General features: G+C 42.6%; 1 protein-coding gene across 1 annotated transcript in view; it reads right to left on the bottom strand.

Annotated features, from left to right (window-relative positions):
• LOC126186284 (uncharacterized) overlaps positions 1-21,218 on the bottom strand; it is a 283,858-nt gene extending 262,640 nt beyond the window's left edge. The window contains exon 1 of the mRNA XM_049928197.1: positions 21,132-21,218. The gene's annotated coding sequence lies outside the window, so the exon portion shown is untranslated. The remainder of the gene's footprint in view (positions 1-21,131) is intronic.
• Positions 21,219-26,336: the final 5,118 nt, after the last annotated feature.

Below are 26,336 nucleotides of genomic sequence, written 5' to 3'. Positions count from 1 at the left end.
GAGAGAGGGGGGAGGAGCACAGAGAGAGAGGGGGGAGGAGCACAGAGAGAGAGGGGGGAGGAGCACAGAGAGAGAGGGGGGAGGAGCACAGAGAGAGAGGGGGAGGAGCACAGAGAGAGAGGGGGGAGGAGCACAGAGAGAGAGGGGGGAGGAGCACAGAGAGAGAGGGGGGAGGAGCACAGAGAGAGAGAGAGGGTGGGAGGAGCACAGAGAGAGAGAGAGAGAGAGGGTGGGAGGAGCACAGAGAGAGAGGGGGGGAGGAGCACAGAGAGAGAGAGAGAGGGTGGGAGGAGCACAGAGAGAGAGGGGGGGAGGAGCACAGAGAGAGAGAGAGAGAGAGAGGGTGGGAGGAGCACAGAGAGAGAGAGGGTGGGAGGAGCACAGAGAGAGAGAGGGTGGGAGGAGCACAGAGAGAGAGAGGGTGGGAGGAGCACAGAGAGAGAGAGAGAGTGGTGGGAGGAGCACAGAGAGAGAAGGGGGGAGGAGCACAGAGAGAGAAGGGGGGAGGAGCACAGAGAGAGAAGGGGGGAGGAGCACAGACAGAGAGAGGGGGGAGGAGCACAGAGAGAGAGGGGGGGAAGGCGCACAGAGAGAGAGAGGGGGAAGGCGCACAGAGAGAGGGGGGAAGAGCACAGAGAGAGGGGGGAAGAGCACAGAGAGAGGGAGGAAGAGCACAGAGAGAGGGAGGAAGAGCACAGAGAGAAGGGGGAAGAGCACAGAGAGAGGGGGGAGGAGCACAGAGAGAGGGGGGAGGAGCACAGAGAGGGAGGGGGAAGAGCACAGAGAGGGAGGGGGAAGAGCACAGAGAGGGAGGGGGAAGAGCACAGAGAGGGAGGGGGAAGAGCACAGAGAGGGAGGGGGAAGAGCACAGAGAGGGAGGGGGAAGAGCACAGAGAGGGAGGGGGAAGAGCACAGAGAGGGAGGGGGAAGAGCACAGAGAGGGAGGGGGAAGAGCACAGAGAGGGAGGGGGAAGAGCACAGAGAGGGAGGGGGAAGAGCACAGAGAGGGAGGGGGAAGAGCACAGAGAGGGAGGGGGAAGAGCACAGAGAGGGAGGGGGAAGAGCACAGAGAGGGAGGGGGAAGAGCACAGAGAGGTAGGGGGAAGAGCACAGAGAGGTAGGGGGAAGAGCACAGAGAGGTAGGGGGAAGAGCACAGAGAGGTAGGGGGAAGAGCACAGAGAGGTAGGGGGAAGAGCACAGAGGTAGGGGGAAGAGCACAGAGAGGTAGGGGGAAGAGCACAGAGAGGGAGGAGAAGAGGGTGTTGGAGCTAAGGGGGTGTAGGAGGGGAGGGGTATGTGGGGAGTGGTTGTAGGGGAGGGGTATGTGGGGAGTGGTAGGGGAGGGTTACGAAGGGAGAGGTAGGGGAGGGTTAGGAAGGGAGGGGTAGGAGGGAAGGGTGTGTCTAGGAAAGATAGGGAGGATGGTGAGGGGTTCGGTGGGGAGGGGTTTGGACCGACAGTGTTGTGTGGGGTAGAGGGGGATGGTGGTAGAGCATTGCGGGGGTAGAGGGGTGTAAGAGGGTAGAGTGGTGTAAGGGGGTAGAGTGGTGTAAGGGGGTAGAGGGGTGTAAGGGGGTAGAGGGGTGTAAGGGGGTAGAGCGTTGCTGGGGGTAGCGGGGTGGGAGGGGGTAGAGCATTGCGGGGGTAGAGGGGGGGATGGGGTACGGTGTTGCAGGGGGCAAAGGTGGGATTGGGGTAAACAGAACTTAGGTAGGGAGCTAGGTGAGAGGATTGGTATGGTGGGGTTTGGGTTTAAGTATTGTGGGATTTGGGTATGGAGGGTGTAGAGGTGGCGGTGGTATGGGAGTCTTGTGGGGAAGCAATCAGTGGGTGGGAGGCATGTGGGGATGGGGGTGGGTGGTGGAGAAGGACAGTGGAGGTGTGTGTGTGTGTGTGTGTGTGTGTGTGTGTGTGTGTGTGTGTTGCGCGCGCACTTGGTGAGGGTGGGAAGGCATCATTGTGTGTGGGAGGGCATCAGTGTGGGGTCAGAGTAGGTGTGTGGAGGTTTGAGGGGGTGAAGGGGATATGAGTTAAAAAGTAGGGATGAAGGAAAACAACACAGAGGGAGAAATGAGAACGATCAAGGGGGAGAGAGAGGTGTAATGGATGTGATATGTGAGGGTGGCATATGTGATATGTGAGTGGGGTGATTTAAGGTAGAGCCAGGATGGGTTGACATACAGTGAGGCAGAGGGCAAGAAGCAAGTAAAAAAATGTAATGGTAGGAGGAGGATGAGTGTGGATGGGTATGTGACGGGAGGAGTTTTTGTGGGTATGGAGAGCAAGGGGGCAAGGATGTAACAGGGCATTAGGTGGAGAGTCAAGGACAGAGAGGGCGTGGGGCAGAGCTGATTGGGTACATGGGTGGAGTTCAGACAGGCAGATGGTGCAGAGGAAACAAGTGTGCATGAAGAGAACAGTGAGGAGTGGGTACAGTGGAGGTGGATGGATGATGACTGAAGAGTGGCACGGATACTGTCGCACAGTGTTGCGGGGAGAGGGGTGGACACTGCCAAGCAGTGCCAGTCGGGGAGAGGGGTGGACACTGCCAAGCAGTGCCAGTCGGGGAGAGGGGTGGACACTGCCAAGCAGTGCCAGTCGGGGAGAGGGGTGGACACTGCCAAGCAGTGCCAGTCGGGGAGAGGGGTGGACACTGCCAAGCAGTGCCAGTCGGGGAGAGGTGTGGCCACTGCCAGATGGGGAAGAATGGGGACAATGGCATAGGGGAGAGGTGTTCACAGTGCCATAGGAGGCACTGCCAGACAGGTAGAGTGAGGACAATGATAGGATGAAGGAGAATGAGAGAGGGGTAGGTGACAGAAAGGTTGGGTCAGATGGAGTTACGTGAGATGCAGGTGATTGGGATTAAGTGGGAGTGTTGGGGGTAAGCATGTGGGGGAGAAGGACCGGATGTGGGTGAGACACAGGAGGACTGAGGGTGGGGGGGCAGGGTATGGGGATGGGGAGTGGTCAAGGGGGCAGGGTATGGGGGTGGGGAGTGGTCAAGGGAGCAGGGTATGGGGTGGGGAGTGGTCAAGGGAGCAGGGTATGGGGTGGGGAGTGGTCAAGGGAGCAGGGTATGGGGTGGGGAGTGGTCAAGGGAGCAGGGTATGGGGTGGGGAGTGGTGAAAGGGGGACAGAGCAGAGAGTGGGCGAAGGGGGGAGGGGGAGCAGGTGAAGGGGTACTGGTGGAAGGGGGAGTGAGGGAGGGAAGGTTGTGAGGAAGGGATGGCATTGTGGGAAGAGAGCGATGGAGAGGGTTGGAGTGGGAGGTTGTGTAGGTAGGGGAGGGAGTGGTGGAGGGAACAGAATGGGGTATGATGTGGGGAGTGAGTGAGGGGATGAAGCAGTGGTGAGGGTTGTGGCAGGCAGTGAGAATGCAGAGAAAACTTCAGTTTTGCAAGGTGCCATTATCAAATATGTCAATCATGTGTCGCATACACAATGTGGCAGACAACGTGCAGTCGGCTTATAAATCTTTGCAGAGTGTTATTGAGTAATCAGCCATTTTCATCAGACACATAACTCGGAACCTGAGGTTGTGAAGATGCCCTGGTCATGGTAACAGCATTGAAGACATCGCTAGTAACTATCAAGGAGGTGTAGGAAAAAAGTTTACTATCAGACCTGACTACACTCTAACAAAAAATTTCATAATCATAAAACCAGAGACGTTCTCTGAGTGTACTTTCCATTTAAAATTACTTCAAAGCTGACGTCTGTCACTTGCCGCTACAGTGTTGCCACATCGGCCGCCAGCTACCCCTCAGTTATAGATAAACCAAAAAAGAGGGCAAGTAACTTCACAAATGGTGTTAATGGGTAACATGGAGCAACGTTGGAAATGGGCACCACTATAGTGCATTTAAAATTATTTGCGACTTTTGACGTTTGGCTGACTGGAGGGAGCGAGCCACCGTTGCCCAGGTAACACCAACGGCGAGCCGGCTCTCCCTACCATGCCGCCGTTTGGCTGATAAAGTGCCCCCTGCTTACCACACCATGAATAAATAATAACACCTGGTGACATACATTAGATGCATCATCGTTTGTCAGCTCTCATTGTAAAGTCGTATTCTCTCGCAATGAAATGTTCTGTAGCCGTCAGATATTGTGAACAAGTGTTTTTGTTGGCTGCGCATTAGTAACAACGGTGCAGCACATTTGAATACGAGATTTGCGATAAAAGCGTCGTCCAAGAACACGTTCATCAGCTGAGAATACTAAGTGCTGCCACAAAACATGCCTGGGAATTCGACAGTAGTACTAGACAAAACGCCATTGCACTATGTTGTGATGCATTTAGCTCCAACAGTGCAATGGAAGAAGGGAAACTGATATTTCGCTCTGGGTACAAAGAATGTTCCATGAGAAAGCTTAACACGGCGTGTATAATTTTAAGTTAATGGAACTTTTAGTGTTGTACAAGTCAAAACTCGACACTAACAGGTCGACGGACTGGCTAACAGTAAAGGGCATAGTTTAATTAGGCTTCCTCCATATCACGCTCATTTAAATCCGACAGAATATATGGTCCTAGGTTAAAAGCAATGTGGCAAAAAATAGGAAGAAAAATATGCTCACTGAGGTTCAAATGTTTTCAAAAGAAGCCACTGCAAATATTACACGACAGGACTGGTCTTTGAGACGTCAGCCATACCAGGAAGGTAGTTGAGAAGGCCTTCATGAAGGACTGTGACGAGCTCTGAGGAATACGCAATTCTCTAGTTGATATGTTAAAATCTGCTTATTTTGTCAGAACACAGCAGAGTTTATAAATATTCATCTCAACGTTGTAATGCAGTTGATATTGCGACAGAATCCTGAAATAGTGTATTATTAAACTAACAACTTATTGCAAGTCAGATCAATAGATTACGAAACAGCTCATACTCATTATAAAAATAAACGCGTAACTTCATCAGTTTATTGTTACAAACCCCACAGCTATTCTCGTTTCACCAGCTATCGGTGGACCTCAATAATTACATTATTTGATTGAACAATCCGTAGTTTTTTTAATATCGCGATAGATATGGAAGTTTCGCATATTAATCACAAGGCAAAAAACTCTCGTCTTTGCACACTGTCATTTGCCAAAATCTTGATTCGATAATTCTAAACATTTATAAGATACGAAGAATTTACGAATATTTTAGTTTTTTCACTGACACACGAATTCCTGATGGATCACTTTACATACATTCTATTTTCTCGAGATTGGATACAGACAGCTGCATCCTTCCAAGTTTAAGGAATAATTCAATATATTACCTACATTTAATCCACAGCAACACAACCTATCACGAACCAAACACAAACTCATAGCGACACCTGTTTTTCGCTACAAACTAAGAATTTCTTGCATTAAGTTACCAATAATCAAAACATCGCAATGACTATGACCATTAACGAAATGATAGGCTGTCATCATCACGAAACTAACGAATTAAACTATAAAATGTGCGAGAATGAGAATTTATTACCTGACAGTTTCTTTAAAGACGTTTTAGAATGATAGCAGATTGGCCAGCTTGCTGTTTACACAGTCTAGCTACCCTGCAGGTTCTGCACTGAATAGGACTGGCATTATGCTGTGATCACCTGCTGATGCATGCAGCACACGCTGGCAACTATGCTGCACTACACTCGCTCCGTACTGAACTGCCAAAAGTCGCAACTTATTTTAAACACACTATAGGTATGTTGGAAATGCGAGATGCTATGTCGGCAGCCAATTCAAGTGACCAATAAGTGAGCTGCACAGGAAACGCATTCTGTAGCCCTGAATTTAAACTAGTGTCCTAAGCTAACCACAACCTCGTGATGTGCAATGTATCCAAGAAAGTAGTGGTCAATAATCCGCAGCAGAGCTAAAATCACGATTTGTTTGTTTGCGGCTATTACAGTTCACCTTCACTAACAAACTCAAGAGAGAAGAAGATTAGTTTCAGCGCTAAAAGCATGCTAATTTCCTGCTATCACTGGTTACCTGAAACTATCATCTCACTGGCTACAAGAGGTGCTGCATTAGCACAACCAACGGGTAGTCCTTGTTGCCACTTGGTTGCAGATTTCAGAAGACATATGCGAACTCGGGACAAAAAATGTATGACAGATATAATGTTAACAAATACACTCCTGGAAATGGAAAAAAGAACACACTGACACCGGTGTGTCAGACCCACCATACTTGCTCCGGACACTGCGAGAGGGCTGTACAAGCAATGATCACACGCACGGCACAGCGGACACACCAGGAACCGCGGTGTTGGCCGTCGAATGGCGCTAGCTGCGCAGCATTTGTGCACCGCCGCCGTCAGTGTCAGCCAGTTTGCCGTGGCATACGGAGCTCCATCGCAGTCTTTAACACTGGTAGCATGCCGCGACAGTGTGGACGTGAACCGCATGTGCAGTTGACGGACTTTGAGCGAGGGCGTATAGTGGGCATGCAGGAGGCCGGGTGGACGTACCGCCGAATTGCTCAACACGTGGGGCGTGAGGTCTCCACAGTACATCGATGTTGTCGCCAGTGGTCGGCGGAAGGTGCACGTGCCCGTTGACCTGGGACCGGACCGCAGCAACGCACGGATGCACGCCAAGACCGTAGGATCCTACGCAGTGCCGTAGGGGACCGCACCGCCACTTCCCAGCAAATTAGGGACACTGTTGCTCCTGGGGTATCAGCAAGGACCATTCGCAACCGTCTCCATGAAGCTGGGCTACGGTCCCGCACACCGTTAGGCCGTCTTCCGCTCACACCCCAACATCGTGCAGCCCGCATCCAGTGGTGTCGCGACAGGCGTGAATGGAGGGACAAATGGAGACGTGTCGTCTTCAGCGATGAGAGTCGCTTCTGCCTTGGTGCCAATGATGGTCGTATGCGTGTTTGGCGCCGTGCAGGTGAGCGCCACAATCAGGACTGCATACGACCGAGGCACACAGGGCCAACACCCGGCATCATGGTGTGGGGAGCGATCTCCTACACTGGCCGTACACCACTGGTGATCATCGAGGGGACACTGAATAGTGCACGGTACATCCAAACCGTCATCGAACCCATCATTCTACCATTCCTAGACCGGCAAGGGAACTTGCTGTTCCAACAGGACAATGCACGTCTGCATGTATCCCGTGCCACCCAACGTGCTCTAGAAGGTGTAAGTCAACTACCCTGGCCAGCAAGATCTCCGGATCTGTCCCCCATTGAGCATGTTTGGGACTGGATGAAGCGTCGTCTCACGCGGTCTGCACGTCCAGCAAGAACGCTGGTCCAACTGAGGCGCCAGGTGGAAATGGCATGGCAAGCCGTTCCACAGGACTACATCCAGCATCTCTACGATCGTCTCCATGGGAGAATAGCGGCCTGCATTGCTGCAAAAGGTGGATGTACACTGTACTAGTGCCGGCATTGTGCATGCTTTGTTGCCTGTGGTTCTGTCAGTGTGATCATGTGATGTATCTGACCCCAGGAATGTGTCAATAAAGTTTCCCCTTCCCGGGACAATGAATTCACGGTGTTCTTATCTCAATTTCCAGGAGTGTAAAAAAGGCAATACGATGATGAAAATGAAATGGCACTGAATAAGAAAATATACATTTGAACTAACTGAATAAAAACGATAAACTCCTCTGATTATATTAAGAAATAACATTTCGTGGCAATTGAGGTTCGAACCTATGTCCTTCAGTACGGCAGGCTAATATGTCAACAATTGCGCAAAAGCGCAACAGTGAATCAAGTTTGTGTGTGTTTGACTGTGATCACCTAGTCACGATGATGAACTGCGAGCTTATGTAATGTAAGCCAATCTCTTTGATTATGATAACCTCTTACATGACACTGAATCATTTCTTGTGTGAAATATCCTGTATGAGGTGCATTCAAGTTCTAAGGCCTCCGATTTTTTTTTTTCTCCGGACTGGAAAGAGATAGAAACATGCACATTGTATTAAAATGAGGCCGCGTTCATTGTCAATACATCCCAGAGATGGCAGCACCATATGGCAGATGGAATTTTACCGCCAGCGGCGAGAATGAGAGCTGTTTTAAATACTTAAAATGGCGACGTTTTCCTTACTTGAACAGTGTGCAATCATTCGTTTTCTGAATTTGCGTGGTGTGAAACCAAATGAAATTCATCGACAGTTGAAGAAGACATGTGGTGATGGAGTTATGGATGTGTCGAAAGTGCGTTCGTGGGTGCGACAGTTTAATGAAGGCAGAACATCGTGTGACAACAAACCGAAACAACCTCGGGCTCGCACAAGCCGGTCTGATGACATGATCGAGAAAGTGGAGAGAATTGTTTTGGGGGATCGCCAAATGACTGTTGAACAGATCGCCTCCAGAGTTGGTATTTCTGTGGGTTCTGTGCACACAATCCTGCATGACGACTTGAAAATGCGAAAAGAGTCATCCAGGTGGGTGCCATGAATGCTGACCGACGACCACATGGCTGCCCGTGTGGCATGTTGCCAAGCAACGTTGACACGCAACGACAGCATGAATGGGACTTTCTTTTCGTCGGTTGTGACAATGGATGAGACGTGGATGCCATTTTTCAATCCAGAAACAAAGCGCCAGTCAGCTCAATGGAAGCACACAGATTCACCGCCACCAAAAAAATTTCGGGTAACCGCCAGTGCTGAAAAAATGGTGGTGTCCATGTTCGGCGACAGCGAGGGCGTAATCCTTACCCATTGCATTCCAAAGGGCACTACGGTAACAGGTGCATCCTACGAAAAGGTTTTGAAGAACAAATTCCTTCCTGCACTGCAACAAAAACGCCTGGGAAGGGCTGTGCATGTGCTGTTTCACCAAGTCAACGCACCCGCACATCGAGCTAACGTTATGCAAGTTTCTTTGTGATAAAAACTTTGAAGTGATTCCTCATGCTCCCTACTCACCTGACCTGGCTCCTAGTGACTTTTGGCTTTTTCCAACAATGAAGGACACTCTCCGTGGCCGCACATTCACCAGCCGTGCTGCTATTGCCTCCGCGATTTTCCAGTGGTCAAAACAGACTCCTAAAGAAGCCTTCGCCGCTGCCATGGAATCATGGTGTCAGTGTTGTGAAAAATGTGTACGTCTGCAGGGCGATTACGTCGAGAAGTAACGCCAGTTTCATCGATTCCGGGTGAGTAGTTAATTAGAAAAAAAATCTGAGGTCTTAGAACTTGAATGCACCTCATACTGTTTAATTTCTGCTATGTATGAAACGTGTATTTACTTAGCATTGTTAGATTGTGTATTGTTTGTGGTGTGGTTCCCATGTATGATGAAATACAAAATAAAAGTGCCACACCCATGATTTTGGACACAAATACAGGGTTAGCCAGTGAAACGAGCAGACTGGAGATGGCCTTGAAAGCTGGAATGTGAGTGGTGGGGGTAATGGTGCCAGCTCCATTCTACCTGCATGTCCCCCCATTTAGTTGCGATGGATCATTGGAAGGGTGAACATTGCGGCTACGCGGTTAAAGCGTATTATACGAATGGTGAGAGTTTGGTGAAAACGCGACGTGCTTTTCGACACCATTTCAACATACTGCGCAACATGCCTGTTCCCTCGGATAACGCAATTCGTTCATGGATAAACAACCTTGAACAAACTGGATCAACGTCTAAAAAACGAGGTGGGAGTGCAAAACCCCCCTCAAAACATCGCTGCTGTTCAACAGGCAATGTCAGAAGTCCACGCCGATCTGCCAAACAACATGCTCTACGTTTTGGAATAAGTAACACTTTGGTGAGAAGGATTCTTCGTCAAGATTTACATGTTCATCCATACAAAATACATATTTTGCAATCTCTCAAACCAAGTGACTATCAGAAACGATTACAATTTTGTGGGGAAATGGCCAGAAGACTTCAAGAAAATGATGACCAAGTAAACCACATGTGGATGAGCGATGAGGCGCATTTCCACGTCTCTGGTTTTGTTAATAAACAAAACTTCAGATACTGGTCGGAGGAAAACCCTGGCGCACTTCATGAAACACCTCTTCATGCTCAAAAAGTGACGGTTTGGTGTGCAGTGTCAGCAAGAGGAATCATAGGTCCATTTTTCTTTGAGGATATCAAAGAAAGTGCTGCGACTTAACTCTGAGTGTTACGTTGCAATGATCCAGAACTTTCTTATGCAGGAACTCGCCCATTTTCCAGTGAATGAACACACAATGTTCCACAAGATGGGGCAATAAGCCTCACTGCAAGAGTTGCTGTGAATGCTTTGTTTCCAGGTGGCGTCATTTCCCGAAATGGAGATATCCCTTGACCCTCTCACTCTCCAGATTTGACAACCTACGATTTTTTTCTATGGGGCTACTTAAAAAGAAGAGTTTTTCAAAACGATCCACCCAGAACTATCCCAGCCCTAAAACAATGAATTCGGGACGAAATTTGAAGGAATACCAGTTAATATGCTGCAAAATGTCATAGGAAACTTCCAGGTCCTGCAGGAGTACATAGATTCCAATGGAGGACATTTGGCAGATGTATTCAAAAAATAATTTTTTTCACTTATTGTACAGTAAATGGCTACCTTTGTACTCTATATTTATAACCATTAAATTAAAAAAATTTTTCTGAAAGAATTAGTTACTCAATTAAATCTTCCCGTTTTACTGGCTAACCCTGTACATCAAGAAAGAATGGAACTGTCCAATTGATGTGGCAGTTTGACAATGGCGAACAATTCAGGCATGATGTTTAGGGTTCTGACTGGGAAAAACAAGCTCCAACATGAGAGATGTCAACTATCAAGTAATTTCAATCAGACTATAGTTTCTACAACGAATACAATTAATAATACATGAGAGCATGAACTTCAAAGCATCTGTTAGAGACCTTTCTTGAAGATATCAGCAGCTAGTAAAATAGGCTGCCTTATTACAGTAAGGTGATGTGGCTTCGTAGGGGCTAGCTGTTAAATCAACTATTTTTTCTTTTAAATGTGGATAGATACCTTTATGAAGTGTGTACATGTGTTCCTCAACTGGTCTTCATGCAAAAGTGACCACGCATACCTTACCAACATAACCAGCCATCTAATCAACGTGACACTTCAGGCTAAGGATCTGCCGGTAACATTTCAAAGGCCGTATACAAGCATTCAGAATGAAACTGTGACTGAAAGGAATCAGCATGACAAAGGAAATTCAGTTCATTTTTCAAAACTGTTTTCATAGATTGACTGTCCAGTTACATTAATGTGATCACCTGTCAACAGCCTCAATGACCACCTTTTTGCAGTGCAGACTGCTGCAAGACATGCATGAAAACAATCAATGAGGTTCACAAGGTACCAAAAGGGATGTGGAGCCGTACCGACTCCAATATCATGGCCAGCTGCACTAGATTTCTGTTGAGGATTCACGGCATAAACAGCCTGATTGAGGTGACCCCCACAGAGCCTGGTGCTCTTCAAATCATGCACATACACTGCAAGCTGTGACACATTGCATTGTCCTGCCTGTAGGTGCCAATGTGCAGAGGAAAAAGAAGCTGCATGTAGGGAGGGACATGGGCTCTAAGAATAGGTGCATACTTGTGTTGATACCCTGTACTTTCCAGAATGATGAGATCACTCAGGGGATACGCTCCAGCCTGAACCCTTCCGATTGCTGCAAGGTGTTTGCTTTCAGATGTTTCATGCTGTCCAATGGAGAATAAAAAGTGACTCACACAAAAGGGCCACCTGTTGCCACTTGGTGGACGTCCACTTGCAGTATTTCCACGCAAAACCCAGCCTTTGTTGTTGCTGAACAGCTCTCAGCACAGCTGCATGAACCAGGCAGCTGCTGTGGTGGCTATATGCAGCAATGTTTGTGACATGGTTGTTGTTACTGAAAGCATTTCATGCCAGCTTGCTGTTAAGCTCAGAGATTAAACAATAATGTGCATGATATTGTGATAATCATGGTTGAATGAAGGTTTCAATACCAATAATCCAGTTTTTCTTACAAAAGCAAAATAACTGAAAATGCAAATATATTACATGATCTGACTTTCGATTATACAAATCATTTCAGTGTTCAATTTATGTGTAAAAACATGATAAACTAAGTATCTATCACAGTGTAAACTCAGTTTATGATGTGTAGTAATTCATGAAATTATTTAATATTGCCATAGTAGTTTTGATATTTTCAAAAGTCATCTGCAATTCCTGCATTTACAGAAAAATTTGAAACTCTCTAGAATGAATTTTCACTCTGCAGCAGTATATGTGCTGATTTGAAACTTCCTAGCTGATTAGAATTGTTTGCTGGCCTGGGACTTGAACCCTGGACCTTTGCCTTTTGCAGCCAAGTGGTCTAGAGACTGAGCTATCCAAACAGCTCAGAACCTCCCCTCACAACTTTACTTCTGCCAGTACTCTAGCACACAGTTTTAATCTGGCAAGAGGTTTTCAGTACACTCACCTGCAGAGTAAAAATTCACTGTGGAGACAACCCCTCAGACTGTGGCAAGGTGTGCTTCAGTGATATCCTTTCTTCCTTGAGCATTAGTCCTTCAAGTTTTACAGGAGAACTTCTGTGAAGTTTGGAACTCAGGAGAGGAGATATGGCTGAAAGTAAAGCTATGAAGAGATGCTGTAAGTCACACTTCGGTAGCTCATCAGTAAAGCATGTGCCAGCATGTGACTGATTTTGAGTCTTGGTCTGGCACACATTTTTAATCTTCCAGGAAGTTTCATCTATACAAGTACTTATCGAGTTGCAATCCATCTTGCCACATGCTTTTCAGCCACATGCCTATTTCACACTGATGTTCAAACTATGCCCACCATCCTTCCCCCAGTATTGATGTTTTCTCCCAAATTCTAAAAAAAAAAATCTTGAATGAGAACAAATTCTGTCTGCAGTCATTACATGCTGAACTCTGATGTGTATGTGTACTGAACTAATTCAAAACTGAAACCAAAGCCTGCAGTGATGGGGCTGACAGAGCATGAGAATTTCAAAGTGAATGGTTTTATGCACTTGATAAAAGATTTTTTTTTGTAAATACTACAACAGATGCTATTTTGAAACTCGTACAGAGTGAAAAGCATAAAAGCAGCCTCATCTCCCAATAAAGCTTAGATGCAGCTTTGAAGCTGCAAATAAGAAGGAAAGCTACTGCGGATATCTGGCCCAAAGGCCAGTGGGAACATTTTTGATGGCCGACATTCCGTTCCACAAAACTGGAAGATGAAGATTTTCTACAGTTGATGAATGAATTCAAGGAAGATGTGCAGCATTTTGGTGACAAAAATATCATTTATCTTCAAATTACTAACAGTTAAAACCAAGTATTTAATAAAGTAATGTATTTTGCTCAAGAGCAGTATCAAATATTTTAACAAGTTAGATAACTACTAAAATAACTGCCCTTTTTTGGTGCTGATAACGACCCTCGTGTAAATACAACACGGAAAACTATTGTGCCTTCAAAACAACAATGGCAAAAAAATGATGTAATGGGGAAGCTAGCAGAAAGAGATGTCATTATACCAGGTGTAAAAGTATGAAATGCGGAGTTCAGATGACAGATGTCACAGCAATGCAGTTTGTGCTATAAAGATTCTATCCTGCATCATTCTGCTGTGTTATCCCTAAGTGTCAGTTTGTGCACAAGTGATAAGTTGGAAAAGTGTGTGCATAGATTTGTGTTCAATATGTAGAAATTTATAGGAAACGAGGAGCACTGGCAGACAGCATTACTTTTTGTTTTCATTTGACAAAAACTGCTGCTGAATCATACCGATTATTTCAAGAAGCTTATGGTGAACATGCTCCGTCGCAAGATGCATGTAAATGACGGTTTTGGTGTTTCAAAAATGATGAATTTGATGTTGCAACCAAGGACCATGAAAACCACCACCACAATATGAAGATGTGGAACTGGAAGCGATGTTGAACAAAGATGATTCGCAAACACAAAAACAACTCACCAAGCAATTGGGCATTAGTCAATGTTTCCAATCAGCTATGATTCAGAAGACCAGCAGACGGGTACAACATGAGTTGAATGACAGGCAAATGGAAAAGTGCAAAAACACGAGAGACTTTGCTCACTCAGTAAAAAATGGAGTCTTTCTGCATTATAGAGTTACAGGGGATGAAAAGTGGATTTATTTTGAGAATCCCAAGTGCAAAAGAATCATGAGAAGACCAAGGCAAACCATCCACATGGACCGCAAGACTGAAACGTTTTGACAGACAATGCTCTGTGTTTGGTGGCAGCAGGTGGGTCTAGTCTACTACGAGCTGTTAAAACCTGGGGAAACTTAATACTACACATTACCAACAGAAATTGACCAATTGGAACCATTTGCTGATCAAAAAAGGCCACAACACAAAGAGGTAACACAGTAATTTTTATTGATGACAATGTTCCATAACTTATGGCCAAACCAGTTAGCGGAATGTTGGAAGCACTCGGCTGGGAAGTTGTACCCCATGCTACTTATGCACCAGACTTGGCTCCTTCCAATTATCACTTTTCGCACCAATGGGTCACACGCTTGCTAAGCAGCACTTTGGTTCGTACAAAGATGTGAAAAAAGGGCTTGACAAACAGTTCGCAGCAAAAGGGGAAAATTTTTACTGTCTTGGTATTCACAAATTGCCCAAAATATGGGAAAAATGTATAACAAACAGTGGGACATACTTTGACTAAATCACTCTATCATTCTTCTGAATTTAACACATTCTTGACCACAGAAAATTGCATTTCATACTTGTACACCAGGTATTAGCCAACGAGACAACTAACTGAAAAGGCTGTTGTGTTTTCACTGTTTTGAGTATCAAAGCATGATACAAACAGAAAATTTTATTACTAGTACAAAGTTTCTTATGTTTGCACAGCTTTCTTTTGTGGGAGTGGGGGTGTGGTGAGGGTAAGGAGGTGGGGAGAGGAGGTCTTTAGAAATACAATATACTGTATGGTGATGTGAAAGCAGTAGTGAGATGCAATGCTAGATACTTGAACAAATGTGTTGCCTTCTTGAACACCAGTGACAGGAAACATTTGTATTTGGAGTTGCTGAAGGAAAGTAACAGAGATGCAAACTTTACTCCTGTTCCAGCCTGAACACACTGGAACTTACACAGCAGAATATTCTGAAGAAATGAATAAATTTTTCCACAGTTATGACAGATGGCTGCCTAACGCAGGTATTTTGAGTGTCAATTTGTTGTCACATGACAAATTGAACTGGATTCTTGTGGAGACCATATTCATCAAAGAATATGATAGATAATTAATTAATGAGCAAGTGCTTCTTGCAGAAATGAATGGAGGAGGGACTGAAGTGCTCAGTGCAACTTCTGATGAGAATCTCAGCTCAGTCACACATCGAAATAAATTAGTCTTCATAGCCTTAGATTCATGTTTTAACCCCAGGACAATAAGCTCAAACACCATTAATGTAGACATGGGAAGAATCTTGCAGTCTGTACCTGGAATGACTTGGCTCTGTACAGCAGTTACTCTGAACAGTATAAATCTTTTCAGAATGTTGCTAAAAAGCAACTGTCTATTTAGTCATCAGGTCTTGCTGACATAGTCAAATGTTTGCATGCAACATGAGTTGATAATCAGTAGTTCATAGCCAGAAGGTATTTGGATTCCATGTGCCAATGCAGAAAGTTAGAGACTATTTTCTAACACCTCTGAAGTGTAAAAAGACTGGCAGCACAGTCTATACAACAACAGAGAAAAATTGACAATACTGTCATTTGAGTGAAAACCTATTTGCCACCAAGTGTTATTTTTTCATTTAATCATCAAGTGTAACAAATGTCTTTTTTCCTTTTCCTTCTCACACCATTGTAATGTAATAAATGTGATGTGTATGGCGTAATGAATATAATCTAAATGATTAGATATACTTCCAACATAATATTGAAAAATGGTTAAACAGGTCAAATATGAATAAATGAAAAGAGAACCAAGCCAGCAATTTTACATTAGTAGCATGAACTTTTAATTGATGTAAGTGAGCTATTTTGAGTTCTGTAGATCACCAGAATTCAGTGGCTAGTAAATCTGCAAAGTACTGCAGCTAAACTGCTCACAACCCAGTACCACAGGAACATTATCCGATGTATATGTTAACTGAACAACCAACCTGCATGAACAAAACTAGATCCAGTCTTCAATTACAAGGAAAGACTGGTAGTTCAAGGTCACAAAACCTTAATTTAAAACATACTTTGCCTTTACCCTGAGGGCCCTAGTGATCGCAATGACTAACTGGACACATTCCCCACAGAACATTAACCTCCAGCTGCTCATGCTAGAAGGCAACAGGTTGTAGGTACAAGCTTAGAGCTAAATCAAAAACACAAACTGCTAGGTCTATATCCAATACATTCAACTGTACCTTTTTAACCATCACTTACGATATTCAGGAGGTACAGTGAGCCTGTTATTACAATGAGTCCTGCAGAAACTGCATGGAGAACGTTTCACTCCAATATTTCCTTTTCACAATCCTCATGGGTGAAAAAAACACCCTGCGCAATCATTTTGTGATTTATATACAGATATTCAGTCAAATATGCCTATTAACAGTTTAACAGCATAAATCCTACAATGCTTATTCATCATTTTATCTAGCAGTTTGTTGACTTCGTAATTTAATGAACCTTTAAGAAAAAGGGGAGAGGGGGGGGGGGGGGGTAAGGTCACTCTGAGCTCTTCCAAACCAAATTCCTAATTCACCCCTCACCTTAAGATATCACGGATCTAACAGTGCACACCCCAAGATTTGAATTATCCAGCTGTCAGCGGCTATTTCTCCATGGCTTGTAATGGCACATTTTAGTTTATCTGTGTATCCTACACATGTTTGGAAAGCAGTAAAACCAAAGAAGTGTGATTATTTACACTTGAAAACAACTAAAATCACTAAGACTATGTGCCAGTTACTTATGACACTTCTCACAGAATGCCAACAAAGATGTATGAAAATGATAGCTTTAGTTCACTTCAGGTAACAAGTTACAAAGGCAGAAGAAATCAGAAGAGATCTCAGTGTTTTTGGCAAAAACTACAATATTTGTTGAAAACAAAACCAAAACTATTTTCACTTGGGAAATATAAAATTACATCACCAGACTAAATTAAAGTTGAAGTAACTGTGCACAAAATAAATTTCACAAAATTAGATTTAAAACTATTTCTGAATGAAAAATTGGCTGGCTGTAAATGAATTCCTTAACAACAAAGAAAAACTGCTGTACCAGACATTGCAGTAAAGGTCCATTAGTGCATAGCAGAGCTAAACAAAACCTTGTGTTCTTCAAGACTTAAGTAGAGAAATGGTTCAAATGGCTCTAAGCACTATGGGACTCAACATCTGAGGTCATCAGTCCCATTAGAACTTAGAATTACTTAAACCTAACTAACCTAAGGACATCACACACATCCATGTCCGAAGCAGGATTCGAACCTGCGACCATAGCAGCCTCGTGGTTCCGGATTGAAGCACCTAGAACCGCTTCACAGCAGCCAGCTCTCAAGTAGAGAGAGAGAGAGAGAGAGAGAGAGAGAGAGAGAGAGAGAGAGAGAGAGAGAGAGAGAGAGTGGGGGGGGGGGACAAAATACAGTGACACTGTGGTTTTCAGTTGGCAATGTATCAAAAATTTAAACATGAGATAATAAAGGATGAAAGTGTGGGCACTAGCAGTCCATATATATGAAATTAATTGCATGTAGATGGAAGAACATCCACTCAGTGTTGTTGACGTACGTAAGGGATCCTCATAGCCTTAGAGGCGAAACCATTTCATCATTCAAATGAAACGATTTTGGGGAACAATAACTAACTACATAAGCAGACAGGGATTTGGATCCTGCAACTGGAGAATTCAAGTCCAGCATGCAATATGTTAATCATTTCTCTACTTTGATCAGTAAATTATGATCCCAGCAACCACCCAAATGACAAGGCACTAAGCTCTACTACGGGTAAGCTTTAAAAAGAAAATACTAGCACAAATAGCCAAAATAAACACTTATGCTGCTCTATATACATATTGTAACTGACTGCTACAAAATCAGTTACAAATACAGTAAGGCATGAATAGGGGATTCCCCAACATAGCTTCCAACAAAGACTGAAGCAATGTGTATTGTGCAACATAATCTTGGCTGAATGTGAATTTTATATACTTCTTAACAGTGTTACATCAACATTGTTGATTTAAATGATACTTCATGACGAAGACTGAAGACTGGTAACTGAAAGGTTTTGTATTTAATTTCACACTTCAAACCCAAGCAGTTTAAATACATTTGATAGGGTGAAACTTAAATTGTAAAGAAAACAGTTGATCCATCATTCTAGTTTTGATGCTTATATTGTTTCGCCTGTTCTAGCAGACAACCATGAAAAATCCCGTTTCCACGTTAGCATATGGAACCATCTACAAGGGGAACCAACAGATAAACAAGTGCTAGAGCACCTGCACACACATTCACATTTTAGACTAAGATACCAACATCGAAAAACACAGATGGATCAGCTCAAAAAAACAGTCTGTACAATTAAACTCACTAAAAAAATCGTGGAAGACTACGCTATAATTATTGAAAAATTCACGTTTCCTCGAACTGCATTTATGAATGATGAAAAACAGTTCTGTGTCCTGTGACATTGGCTCAATAACTGGCATTAATGAGTAGAGGTTATCGAAATGTTTTAATGCATGAATTCGAGTAACGGTCGTAAATAAGACCTATAACGTACACAATGGCAACAACGTTCAGCAAAATATTAGTCTTACAATCTAAGATTCATCTATGTTACATGCTCACTGATGGCTTAGCAGTTGTCCGATGTCGACAATTTAAGTCGATCGTTCACTTAAAAATCAATATGGCCGTTTCCTGCCACTGCATTCACAAACGAAACCTGCTGCTCTGTGCGTTGTTACAGAAGCTCCACGACTGGCATTAGATAGCGGAGATATAGTTGAAGTGTTTTAATGCGTGAATTCCAGTAACAGTCGTAAATAAGATCTTTAGCGTACATAATGATAACAACGTTAAACTAAATATATCTTACAATTTCTTCTAAACAGTGCATAAAGTTGAAAATTTCTGCAATAAAAGCCTCATGGTCCAAAAAATCTTCATACAAATGAAAAAAAGACACCGATTCGTCTATGCTAAGTGCTTGTTCAGCACTTACACCATGCTCATCTTTTCATTCACTAAGTCTATGGTTCACTTGTAAATCAATATGGCCACGTTGCACATGAGACCAATGAGAATTTTGAATGCAGAAATTTCGTAACTCAGTTCTTTATCTAATTGCTACACAAGTAGTTTATACAACTTATGAATTATTTCATTAATATTTAATTCAGTATGATAAATATGTAACATTATTGTTACAATTTTATAAGTAATGTTCAATTTAGAAGATAATACAAAGTAATATATAATGTATTATATACATTATAAACGTAATATATGAGTTTTAACAACACTTATTTATGAGCAAATCATATTCAAACATACATTCTTAGTCAAATATGCTGCTGGTGTTCGTCGATCTCGCTGTTGATTGATTTGTCTTCCAGGTCAACATCTGCTTAATTGTCACCACACCACACACATGTACGCACTCGCAAGCAAAACTCCAAGTGAAGGGGCAACGAACCACTTCGTTGAGCGCAACACGAAATAGCCAATGCGCATGCGCCGTTATCGGGGCACTGGTCTACTCCTGACGCCAAGAAGCAAGCAGTTTTTATTGAGGCGGTTCACCGCCCTACAAACTATACGCGTGCATATTTCACTACGACATTAAAATTAATGTATACACGTGACTCACGCTAATGACTGCCTTTTCATAAACTTTTTGTACGCCCAACTCACACGTACTGACGAGAAATCGATTGCGCCCACAGCCACCAAGGACTCGCAGTTGTACGAACTTAATTACGGAAATCATTTACAGAGAGCTATTTTCTATATAAAGAACGATAAACCGTGTTTCTCCTTACCGCCAACAGATGCATACGGTAATTACTATAAAAAATGCTAGGCCATATCAAACCCTATTTGCACACTCTTGTATGTTCTCGGAAAAAATTGAGTTATACACGACATGGAAATGAAATGCTGGTAAAAGGAAGTACGGGAATTTCACGAGAATGTTTTGATATGTCTTTCAGAGACAGTCTTCTCAAATGAGCAAGGTAATACGACTGTATGACCTTTGTCACAAAACCTGAACTGAATGAATGTAGCTACCCTGTTAATACAGTAAAGCGATACAAATTCATTTTCTGCAAAAAACAGAACTGCCATGTGTGTTTGATATAGATCTATATGTGGCAGAACCAATATGAAGTACTTAAAACAGTAATACGAATAATCAATGAGGGTTATTACAGGACAATGTCATGAGCAGTCGTCTCCCCCCAGCCCCCCTGCTAAATCTCCAACTCTCTCTGTGTCTGGGATTAGATGGTTGTTTTATTTGGTATAAAACAGAAAACTAAAGTAACTCAAAGCCACTATTCTTCGCAACATTCAGTCAATTATTTGAGTGTTGTTAACTCCAACAAATAGTTATTAAACAAAAGGTAGGTTCCCAACAACTGAAAAGCGTCTTAACACTTTTTAAAGTTCACAATGCTGTTCTCGTTACTTCTTATCTACTATCATGGAGTACAAAAAAGGTATACTATCCTTAAATATAGACAATCACACGGCAATACGAAGAGGTCGTGTTTTCTATCGTAAACAACTTCCTTCCGAAGAAGCAAATAAATCCACAGGGAACTAATGAAGTGTTTACATGCTAAGGATTGAGCAGGATCCTCATCCATACTATATATGAAATGCAGCATGCTTACACGACAAAACAAAGAGAGTAAATGACAAAAAAATCATTTGATCACTAAACGTTAAAAGACAAAACCAACACATAAATTCCTTGTACGTTCAACGAGATAAATGGTAGCGCTGAATTACAATGGATTGTCCAGAAACAAAAATTCTTTATTCAATCGCTGACAATACATTTCTCTTAGAACATAAGAATGAGAACCAAAGGTTTATCATACATCTCTTCTACAGTTAATTCACAAATGAAAATTTCTTCGCACTCACCTCAACAGTCTTGAAACAACCGATCCTTTTTCAAATCACAGCCAAAAGTGAACAACAACCACACATACTTTTCACAAAACACTACATGAAATTCGCTCCCGCCTTCCCACCAAAGACCTTACACTTCCATGAAAATACTGAGATAGCCCACTTCGGCGGCTTCACGGATTTCACAAATCAAAGACGACAACTTATTTTCATGAATATAACTACGATAGTTATAACCATCGAAATTCGGTGTTGTAATATAATGTGTGGAAAACTCTTGCCATATACGATGTTTATGAAACAAATGTGCTTTAAGTCATTTCTCATATGGTACAAGACGCGTGAAACGGCCGTCGTCGTAGTTACTAATCAGTAACCCATGCGTCTACAAACTTTATATGTAGAAACTGCTATAGCAACGGATGGAATATTAACCACGAAATTTATTAAGTAGGCGGGTCTCCTAATAGATGACCTTTTACAAATAGGGGTTCATTGATATGTCATCGGATAATTGCTTTCCCAGTTTCTGATACAGAATGAGTGTACACTTATTCAAGTACTATAGTATCTTCTTTTCACTATCATTTGCTGAAGGTTAGTTCGCACATAAAAAGTGCGACAAGATAATATAGCATTCAATGGAAATCTCGATTTCGAGCCTACAACAAATCCTTAATACGTCAATTAATTGGTCCTTTAAGACCCGTAGCCCCACCCTCTTCCTCCCCCTGTTCATAAGCCTTCTGACTCAATCCCCCCGTCCCCATCCCACTCCTGTCTCTCTCTGTCAACCTATCTTTGCCACAGAAAGGGGTAAAATATGCTGCTATAAAAATTTTCGACAAATTACCAGATGAAATAAAATGCCTGACAGACAGCAGTAATAGCTTCAAAAATAAATTGAAATCATATCTCCTTGACAACCCCTTCTATACCATATATATATATATATATATATATATATATATATATATATATATATATATATATATATATATATAGTTATAATAGAAGGAAACATTCCACGCAGGAAAAATATACATAAAAACACCGAGCGAGGTGGCGCAGTGGTTAGCACACTGGACTCGCATTCGGGAGGACAACGGTTCAATCCCGTCTCCAGCTATCCTGATTTACGTTTTCCATGATTTCCAAAAATCGCTTCAGGCAAATGCCGGGACGGTTCCTTTGAAAGGGCACGGCCGATTTCCTTCCCCATCCTTCCCTCACCCGAGCTTGCGCTCCGTCTCTAATGACCTCGTTGTCGACGGGACGTTAAACACTAATATCCTCCTCCATACCTAAAAACAAAGATGATGTGACTTACCAAATCAAAGTGCTGGCAGGTCGACAGACACACAAACGAACACAAACATACACACAAAATTCAAGCTTTTGCAACAAACTGTTGCCTCATCAGGAAAGAGGGAAAGACGAATGGATGTGGGTTTTAAGGGAGATGTGGATGGATATGTGTGTGTGTGTGTGCAAGTGTATACCCGTCCCTTTTTCCCCCTAAGGTAAGTCTTTCCGCTCCCGGCACTGGAATGACTCCTTACCCTCTCCCTTAAAACCCACAGCCATTCGTCTTTCCCTCTCCTTCCCTCTTTCCTGATGAGGCAACAGTTTGTTGCGAAAGCTTGAATTTTGTGTGTATGTTTGTGTTCGTTTGTGTGTCTGTCGACCTGCCAGCACTTTCATTTGGTAAGTCACATCATCTTTGTTTTATATATATATATATATATATATATATATATATATATATATATATATATATATCCCACGTGGAATATTCATATATATATATATATATATATATATATATATATATATATATATTATACAAAAAAAGAGTTAAAGATTAATATTTTTATTATTTACCCCATTCCCTTAAATGGCACAAAATGCATATACTGTATTTATAGATTTATTTATTCCTATTCAAGAATTCATCTATGGTATAGAAGGGGTTGTCAAGCAGATATGATTTCAATTTATTTTTGAAGCTATTACTGCTGTCTGTCAGGCATTTTATTTCATCTGGTAATTTGTCGAAAATTTTTATAGCAGCATATATATATATATAACAGAAGGAAACATCCGACGTGGGAAAAAAATATATCTAAAAACAAAGATGATGTGACTTACCAAACGAAAGCGCTAGCACGTCGATAGACACACAAACAAACACAAACATACACACAAAATTCTAGCTTTTGCAACCAACGGTTGCCTCGTCAGGAAAGAGGGAAGGAGAGGGAAAGACGAAAGGATTTGGGTTTTAAGGGAGAGGGTAAGGAGTCATTCCAATCCCGGGAGCGGAAAGACTTACCTTAGGGGGAAAAAAGGACGGGTATACACTCGCACACACACACACACACACATATCCATCCACACATATACAGAATATGTGTGGATGGATATGTGTGTGTGTGCGAGTGTATACCCGTCCTTATATACAGAATATGTGTGGATGGATATGTGTGTGTGTGCGAGTGTATACCCGTCCTTTTTCCCCCTAAGGTAAGTCTTTCCGCTCCCGGGATTGGAATGACTCCTTACCCTCTCCCTTAAAACCCAAATCCTTTCGTCTTTCCCTCTCCTTCCCTCTTTCCTGACGAGGCAACCGTGGGTTGTGAAAGCTAGAATTTTGTGTGTATGTTTGTGTTTGTTTGTGTGTCTATCGACGTGCCAGTGCTTTCGTTTGGTAAGTCACATCATCTTTGTTTTTAGTTATATATATATATATATATATATATATATTTTTTTTTTTTTTCATAAGTGGATTTCTTGTGCACTTGACACATTCCACATCATAACGGCTACTGTACCATGGGATTGATCAATGGAACACGCAGCCAACTAACTGACTAACTCTCTTTCTCTTTAATCCACCTCCTCCCACCCCCCACCCGTCCCCCCTCTCTCTTGAACCCCACCCTCTTTCTCACCAAAACATTTAATTTATACAATGGCATGGATATGAAGCCTACAACAAATCTTTAATTCTTCAATTAATTAGTCCTTTAAGGCTGGTAGCCCCAACCTCTTCCTACCCCTCTCCATAAGCCTTCCGATTCCATACTCCCGTCACCCTCTCTCTCCTGTCCCTCTCTCTTTCTCCGTAATCCTCCTCCTCCTCCTCCTCCTGTCCCATTTAGTAGGCTAAATTTACTGAAAATACAAAAAACTTCTGAAGTTGTATTAACCTATTAATGTATGGGTCAAAAACTGAAAATAATTTATGTTTCATCAAACCACTGGAAAGAGTATTAATATTAATAAGCTAAACAATTAGCTAGAGAATGTTATAGTTATTTATGGAGACCCTAACATATATTTTTTGTTTCCCCATAAAGTACTAACGAAGGACATCTAGGTTTTTATTATTTCTCAAAGTAAACTGAAAAAAGGAAGGGCATAGTGCTCTGTGTTAGGTGTTATCAAATAAGGTACAGAAGTGCATTTATTAAGGGAGTGGACTCAGATTTTGGAGGATGGAGGCTGGTGCTCTGTCTGACCATCCTGATTCAGGTTTTCTGTGGTTTTACTAAATCACTTCAAGCAAATACCAGGAATGGCATGTTCCTCTATCCATTTTATTTAATCAATCAGGTACAATACTGTATAGTATGGACATTGACAAATAAACAGACAGTTTGATACAATGCAATGAAAACTGAGACAGATTTCAGAATATGGAGTAAAAATTAAACATTGGAAGTCACAATTTGTAAACACAATAAAATATGATTAAATAGCAATACAGCATATCCAAAAGAATACACAATAAATGACTGAGAGAATAATATGAACAGAAAAAATTATTGCATAACATTAACATTCTCATGTTCCAAGTGTTGGTATTGCCAGGAATTGGGTGACATAGATTCACATTCCAAGGAACATTAGCAGTTTGAGCAAGAAAAAGGGAGTTTTGAATGACCATCATAAATTCTCTTGAGAAATATACCAGTGCAATATAGAACAAACAAGGATGGAATGGTGATGTTGAATAATAACAAATTAACTAATAATTCCTTACTATAACATTTATTCAAATAGTCTGACTATACAGAATGACTACTCTGACCAGCAGCATCTACAAATGGCAATAACTCAATCTACCAGGTACCAAGACCCCTCAAGGATTGCCAGGTTCGAGCACAAAGACAATGAAAAGAATTTGCTGCTTTCTCAACTTGCAGAATCATGCATAGTCCTTCCCAGGACTGATTCAGTAACGTGATCTATGTACCCATAAGTTACGTGAGCATTGAGCACATGGTCTCCCTGGAAATGAACTGGCTGACGAAAAGCAGTCTGCACTCTGAACTGTTCTCTGACTAACCCAAGGCTAGCTATCTCTGAGATCTGACTCTTACTAAGTGAGCCACTGATTGAGCTCTAAAACCAACTGACTGACTGACTACTTTGAGGACCTCATGACCTCAGACACTGTAAATTTTCCTGTTCAACTCTGGATGCCCCAACATTGCTTAATGTTGAAGCCTCCCCACTTTTCACTAACCTCTTCTGCTCTTATTTGTTGTAGAGGCTGGATAGAAGAAGAGAGATGCTCTGTGTCTTATAATATTTTTGCCTAATTCTAGACCTCATGTGGGCTTCCAATGACATAGTGTATTCACCACCATGAGCCCTTTCTGTTTCTCTCTTGCTGCTCACATTTTGTCCCACACAAAGTACTTCTGTATGTCTCTTCTGGCACTGTTCAGTCTTATGATCATGTTCAGAGTACACTGGGTCATTTAGATAGAGAGTCTTTTGCCTGATCTCAGTAAACATTTCACTTGTCTGTTATTTCATTGATTACATCTGGCAGTGCTATCTCCGGGTCTCTGTGTATCTTGCCCACTTGTTGTTTTGCAACCTGACCTGGATGGTAGGTAGAGTCTTGCCTCATTAATTCTGTCTCATATCTTAGTCATTTATTTCCTAAGCACCTTATGACATTGATTCTATATACTTACTCATGCCTTTATTGCATAAGGACTTTCCTTCATTAATTCTGCCTTATTTCTCAGCCTTTTATTATTTTAGGACTTGCTTGTTCTTGTGTGTATGTAGTAATGTTTGATGTAAAGGATGACAGAAAAGCCAACCACACTGATCTGTATCTCAATGCTGCCAGCTGCCATCATCCTTCATAGCTATATACACTGGAACACAGGGCCCGTACAATATCAGACAAAG

This window comes from Schistocerca cancellata, chromosome 1 (assembly GCF_023864275.1).
Source record: "Schistocerca cancellata isolate TAMUIC-IGC-003103 chromosome 1, iqSchCanc2.1, whole genome shotgun sequence".
Classification (NCBI taxonomy): Eukaryota; Metazoa; Arthropoda; class Insecta; order Orthoptera; family Acrididae; genus Schistocerca; species Schistocerca cancellata.
The sequence above is the reverse complement of the archived record's forward strand: the minus strand, read 5'-3'. Positions and strand labels throughout refer to the sequence as shown.